We start from the raw sequence: 6,903 nt of genomic DNA, 5'->3' as shown, positions 1-6,903 counted from the left end.
TGATTAAGTATATAAAAATAGGCTTGAAAGGCTCAGTAACAGGAAGAAAAAACCCCAAATCAGTTGCACTAGGAATCAATTATTAGAAGAGGGTTGAGAAACGTAAGATGGAAGAACAAGAATATGAAAGGAGGTACATTAAAAGGAATGAAAGGGGTTGCAGCTGGGGGCTGAAGGCTTGCTGCAAAGAACTTCAAGTAATGCCTACAGTGCTCTGAGTGGGGTGCACTGAAAGCACTAACCCCACTATAGGGACAGTAACAATTCAAACTCACATTAACTGTAGAAGTAGTAAGAGGTCCAGTTCAGTGGGTCTCAAGATTTCTTGAAAGTGCTTCTATACCCAAATTCCAAGGGCAGAGGCGGTGGAGGTGGGGGGGCTCTTCTGATTCTTTTACAGTATTTGGCTCCAGTACATTTGTGGAAGGTGCTGAAAAGAAAAATACATTGTATTTTACTCTGAATGCAGAACATTACATTATTATACTTTAGATTCCATTTCATAAGAGCAAAATGTGGGTAAAACTTTGGCTTCAGTTGTTGATTCCCGCCTGTCGCCGACTGGGACAGATTATGCCCTTTTTGGGTAGGTCTGGCGGGAGTGAAGCGCCAACCCCCCCCGGCCAGGTTAGGGCAAGGTGCCCTATGTTAGGTTAGGCAGGTAAAATCTTTAGGTAGGTACGATCTGGTTAGGTCAGGACCTGGCATTACAAGAAAGGTTATGTCCAATTATGTATCAGGAACCTGTCACGGTTGACGAGTGGCAGAACAAGGCTGTGCAGCTAAAGTCAATTTTACCGAAGCGTGTATAAAGATTCATACAAGCAGATGGAGAGAGAGAATTTGATTATCTGCAGCCATCAGTTAATGAGTGGCAAGAATTACGCCAACGGAAAGCAGACCTACCCTGGCCTAACCTGGTTACAGGGAACAAACAAGCTATGTTTGTGCTACCCACTTTGGTAAAGTATCCTCAAAAATCACAAATAATGGCCCTAATCAAAGCAATTACAAAGGAAGGTCCCCCCAAAAATGCGCTGGTAAAACTTTGCTTCAGTTGAGTGGCCTGATTCCTGCCAGTCGCCGACCGGGAGAAGTTCATTGTGCTTATGTAAGACATAACCTTTCCTATAATGCCAGGTCCTGACCTAACCAGATCTCACCTACCTAACCTAACTTAGGGCAACGTGCCCTGACCTCCAAAAAAGTGGTAACCTGTCCCGGTCAGCGACTGGGAGGAGTCAGGCTGCACAACTTAAGTAAAGTTTACCCTACAGGCTTAAAACAAAATACTAGAGTAGTGCTTGAACATAAATTGGCGTTAGGCTACACCATTCCCAAGGGCACAACACAGAAAACCAAGTGAAATAAAGTCACTATAAGGGAGACACGAGCTATGGCCTACTCGAATGGAATACAGAATTTAGGCCAAAGGCCAAGCTCTGGGAGCTTTGAGGTCATTCAGCGCTGAAATGGAAATTGACAGTAAAGGGTTAAGAAGATGTAACAGGAGGAAAACCTCAGAGCAGTTGCACTATGAATCAACTGTTAGGAAGATGGAAAGATGGAAGAGAATATAAACGGAGGTACAGTAAAAGAATGAGAGGGGTTGAAGCAGCTGGGGGCCACGGAGGGGACGCTGCAAAGAACCTCAAGTAACACCTACAGTGCACCGTGTGAGGTGCACTGATGGCGCTGCCCCCTAAACTAACCTAAGGGTGCTTACTGGTTACAAATTTTGCTGTATTAGCTATGGAAAGGGGGGGGTGGGGACGGTAAGGAAGTCGTAATTTGATTCATTATTTTTCTCAGTTGCAGTCAAAACACAGACGAACATCACAGGTAAAGAAGACATAGGTTAAAAAAGTCACAGCTAAAAGTCAGAAAACAGTCACAGGCAAGTCAGAAAAAAGTCAAGTAAAAAAGTCACAGAAAATAAGTCAGGTAAAAAGTCACATGTAAAAAAGAGCCAGGAAAATGACAGGTAAAAAAGGCAGGAAAAAGCCACAGGCAAAAAAGGCAGGAAAAAGACACAGGCAAAAAAGGCAGGAAAAAGACACAGGCAAAAAAGGCAGGAAAGTCACAGGTAAAAAAAAGTCAGGAAAAAGTGTCACAAGAGTAAAGAGTCAGGTAAAAAGGTTAGGAAAAAGTTAAGAGGTAAGAGTAAAAAAGTCACAGGTAAAAAGATAGGTAAAAGAGTAAAAAAGTCACAGGTAAAAAGATGGGTAAAAAAAATACAGAAAAAAAGGCACAGGTAAAGTATCTTAGTTTTACCAGACCACTGAGCAGATTAACAGCTCTCCTAGGGCTGGCCCGAAGGATTAGACTTATTTTATGTGGCTAAGAACCAACTGGTTACTTAGCAACGGGACCTACAGCTTATTGTGGAATCTGAACCACATTATAGTGAAAAATCAATTTCAATCACCAGAAATAAATTCCTCTAACTCTTCATCAGCCGGCCGTGGAATTGAACTCTGGCCCACTGAGTGACAGTCCGCAGCTCTACCGACTCACCCAACGAAGAGCTGGCACAGGTAAAGCCATAGGAAAAATTCACTGATAAAAAAGCCACAGGTAAAAAAGTCACAAGAAAAACTCACTGGTAAAAGTCAGGTAAAAAAGTCACTGGTAAAGTCATAGGTAAAAAAGTCACAGGTAAAAAGTCACAAATAAAAATTCTCAAGTAATAATTCACAGGTAAAGAGTCACAGGTTAAAAAATGCCACAGGTAAAAAAGTCACTGGTAAAAAGTCACATGTAAAAACGTCATAGGTAAAAAAAAACCTGGTTGTCACGGGGAAAAGTCACTAATAAAAAAAAGTCAGGGGCAAAGTCATGTAAAAGGCCAGGAAAAGGAAAACAATGAGTCCCATAACATTTCCTTGATAGTGACCCAGGAAAGTCACAGAAAAAAGTCCCAGGAGGTCACAGGGAAAAATTGTGACTTTTTCGTAACCAAATTGTGAATTTTCTCTATCTGACTTTATTACCAGCCACCACAAATTAATGCAACTTTTTTCCTAACTTTACCTCTCACCCTAGGGCATCATGACCTGACCCAACCAGGGTGCCACTTTTTTTTTTTTTTTTTTAACGTTACTTTAACCAGACCACTGAGTTAATATCAACTCTCCTAGGGCTGGCCCGAAGGATTAGACAAGCTATTTAAACCCTAATAATTTAATTAAACCTAGCGACATATGTTTATCTAAGAACTAATTAAGTTAATTAGGAATATATTATAAATTATTCTATGAATCTTATATTTTATCGTATAAATGATTAAATTTAAGGAATTTTAAAATATTAAAAAGTGAAAATTTGTCATTTTCTGACAGTATATCTTTAAAGGAATATCTTCTAAATAAAATGTCTCTTTGGATTCTATATTTTGGACATACCTTTAAAATATGCTTTACTGTTATTTGTATATTACATATTTCGCAATAGGTATAGGGGCATGGGGGTTACTCATCAGGTAACCATGTGTCAGTTTAGTGTGACCAATTCTTAGCCGTGTCAACATTACTGAAAACCTGCGGCAATTCTGATAGGATGATGGCCACGGGTCTACAGTTTCTTTACTTCTCTTAATTTATTGTTAAGACTGCTTTCCCTCCAGTTATTTTGCCATTTCTTCTTAATCGCCGCTTTACTGTATCTAGTATAATCTTCTAATGGTAATAATTCTGCTGATATTGGCAGTGTTCTAGCCTCTTTTGCATAAGTGTCAGCTTTTTCATTGCCTTCTAATCCTATGTGAGATGGTATCCAACATAGAGAGTAACAGATATCTTTTGCATTTTCATTTCATGTAATGTATGTCTAATTTCATTTATAATTTGATTTTTTGGAGTATAAGAGTTTATTGCATTTATTGAACTTAGTGAATCGCTAAAGATGGTTACTTCATTAAACTGGTTTTCATATATAGTTGTTAATGCTGTTTTTATTGCTAGTAATTCAGCAGTGAACACTGATGATTTGTTATGTAAAGAGGCTTGGCTTTTATATTGTTTCCGTAAACAGCGAGTCCAACTCCCATATCATCTTTGGAACCATCAGTATATATGTGATTATTACTGTGTACCTTGATATGTTCCAGAGCATACAGTTTCATAGAAAGTGGGTTATTCAATTTATTAATTGGTATTGTACATAGTTTGTGCCACTGTCATAAAGGATGTAGCCTGCTGGAATCCTAACCTGACCATGCCAATACGTAATATAGCCTAGGCTACCTTGCCAATAGGGTACATAGCCTAGGCTACCTTACCAATAGGGTATTATAGCCTAGGCTACCTTGGGTAGAACTATAGGGTACATAGCTTAGGCTACCTTGCCCATGTTAACAAGTCTGAGGATAATGATATGTGTCCTGGATAAAAGCCATTTGAATGAACCCTAACAAATTCCTTAACTCATTGTATTTACCTAATTTTGGTGTTAAAAAATGTCCAATTTGGCCCTAACCTATTGGACGAAATACATTCCAGCCACAAAACAACTTCAAACCAAATTGAGATTTCCACTTTGAAGTCTGACTAATGAGCCGGCTGGAAATCGCCGGCCCACGCCGCCATGTTTTCAAGGCTAAGCTCCCTACCGGCAGCTAATATTTCATCGTTAATCATCCTAATTACAACAATTGCCTCATGCAAATTTCAACAAGAAATGGATAATATATTGAATGAACTTCATATATAACATCAACGCGGCGTCATACTGTTAATTTTAACAATGATGATACGGATGATAAAGATGTCTTGATTCATCGGCGCTAAAGTTTTAGACATGACACGTCCTCAGGGGTACCGAGGGTGAGCAAGCGTAAACAGCCTATACATTAGAAGGTTATATGACCATATGCTACTTGGAAACTTACCTTAACATAATTACTATAATGAGTAATGTTAAGGTTCCTTGGAGGCGTTTTAGATATTAATAAAGACATTCTCATATTCAAATCCACTCAATGCTTCGACTATCCGGGCGCGTTTCCTTGGTCAATGGTTAATTAAATCAGCCCTAATTCCGAATTTAGTGTCTGGGAATAAATTCCAGGCATTTTCACTCTGAATTACCCTCATATATTATCAATCGAATTACCCTTCATAAAATACCACACCAAATTTGGCAAAAATCAGGTACTGTATTAACATTAGTGTCACTTTTTGGGATGGAACGCCTACTACCACAACACACCTCTTGATTTCACATTTAGTTCCTATATATCAGCAACCATCTACGTTATACCGCCGTAAAATACGCATAACCAGCGAAATTAGCAACCGGATTAACTCAAAAAATGGCTAAAATGACTAAAGCGCCAACATACCTTCATCATGTTTAAATAAATTCCGGTTAAATGCACAAGTTAAGGAAACTAAAGTGGAACGGCAGCCATATTGGCCGGTTGTATAAGGGACCTTCCTCCTCCCTCAATGGCGTCATTATAATTCTACCAAGGAGACTGGAAAGAGGATATAAATTACCTCTCAGCCAATCAGAGGCCTCCGATGCCAACCTCTGGGTATCTTTCCGACGTGACTTCATGTTTTCGTGCCTTGAAGAGGTGGGTGGCGGCGTTTGGCGCCATTGTACGAGAGTTGATTCTCGCGTGTTTTACGCGAGACTGACCTGAAATCGGGATTTTTAAATAATAAAACATTATTTTATTAATTTATAAAGTATTTTAATGTATATATTACTATTTTAATCGATTTTATACCTAAATATAAGGCGAAATTTTTATGACATTCTTTGAGATACAACACAACAGTTCAGACTTATACCAAAGTTTTGAACATTCTTACATATATATATATATATATATATATATATATATATATATATATATATATATATATATATATATATATATATATATATATATATATATATATATATATATATATATATATATATAAATATATTTGAGCTCAATTTTATCTTTTTTACGGGATATTTTATATAAAATAACATTATATTATGATACTTTAACTTTTCAGTAATGTATATAATCTTATTTCAATCGATTTATACCGAAAAAAGCGAAATCATCCGGCGTCTTTCGAGCCAAAATACGACGGATTTAAATTGAGCTAGTTTAGCGTATTGTCTTTAGAATATTTGACATTAATATGACTTTATTTTGCGATATTATACTAATAAAATTATAATATATATATAAATATTATTTTAATGTAAATAATATTTATGTATATTTTATACCAAAATAAAACGAAATTAAAAGAATTTCATGAGATACAATACGTTCGATTCGACCCGCTATATGTTTTCTGTTTATGAAACAGTGCAAGACTGCAAGGAAATATTTCAGACAGCAGAGGAGGAAGCTTAATTATTATTGTTATTATTCATGTCATATTTTGTTCTACAACTCAAATTTGATCTTACTGAGGGTTATAACAACTTGTCAAACTTTTGATTGGTATAAAGTAGTCTCATTCTTTTCTGTCTATTGTTTGTTGTGACTTCATCCAGGGCGCTGCTTAGCCTACATCTAAACAAGCACTGTGGTGCTTTGCTTAGTGGAGGTCAATTTGTGTTCCTGCTACACTTTTTCTTTGTAATGCAATGGTTTTCCTGCATCACTAAGATGTTCATTCATTTAACTACCAAAGGCAGGCTTAGTTACTTTGTGCTTGTCAAAGCAGTTACTTTGTGCTTGTCAAAGGGGATCTTTCGGTTAGATTGTATTATGCTTGCCAAAAAGTATTCTTTTTGCTTGCCGAGAACGCCTACAAATCGCCAAGTTTTGTCAAATACTCTGTGCAATGAAATGATTAAGTATACCTTAGTTTTACCAGACCACTGAGCTGATTAACAGCTCTCCTAGGGCTGGCCCGAAGGATTAGACTTATTTCACGTGGCTAA

General features: G+C 37.4%; 1 long non-coding RNA gene across 1 annotated transcript in view; it reads right to left on the bottom strand.

The window, feature by feature from the left end:
- LOC136845362 (uncharacterized) overlaps positions 1–5,475 on the bottom strand; it is a 40,261-nt gene extending 34,786 nt beyond the window's left edge. Inside the window, exons 1-2 of the long non-coding RNA XR_010855154.1 lie at positions 5,342–5,475; positions 276–430 (exon numbers count right to left, since the gene is read on the bottom strand). This is a non-coding gene — a long non-coding RNA (uncharacterized lncRNA). The remainder of the gene's footprint in view (positions 1–275; positions 431–5,341) is intronic.
- Positions 5,476–6,903: the final 1,428 nt, after the last annotated feature.

Source organism: Macrobrachium rosenbergii, chromosome 13 (assembly GCF_040412425.1).
Source record: "Macrobrachium rosenbergii isolate ZJJX-2024 chromosome 13, ASM4041242v1, whole genome shotgun sequence".
Taxonomy (NCBI): Eukaryota; Metazoa; Arthropoda; class Malacostraca; order Decapoda; family Palaemonidae; genus Macrobrachium; species Macrobrachium rosenbergii.
The sequence above is the reverse complement of the archived record's forward strand: the minus strand, read 5'-3'. Positions and strand labels throughout refer to the sequence as shown.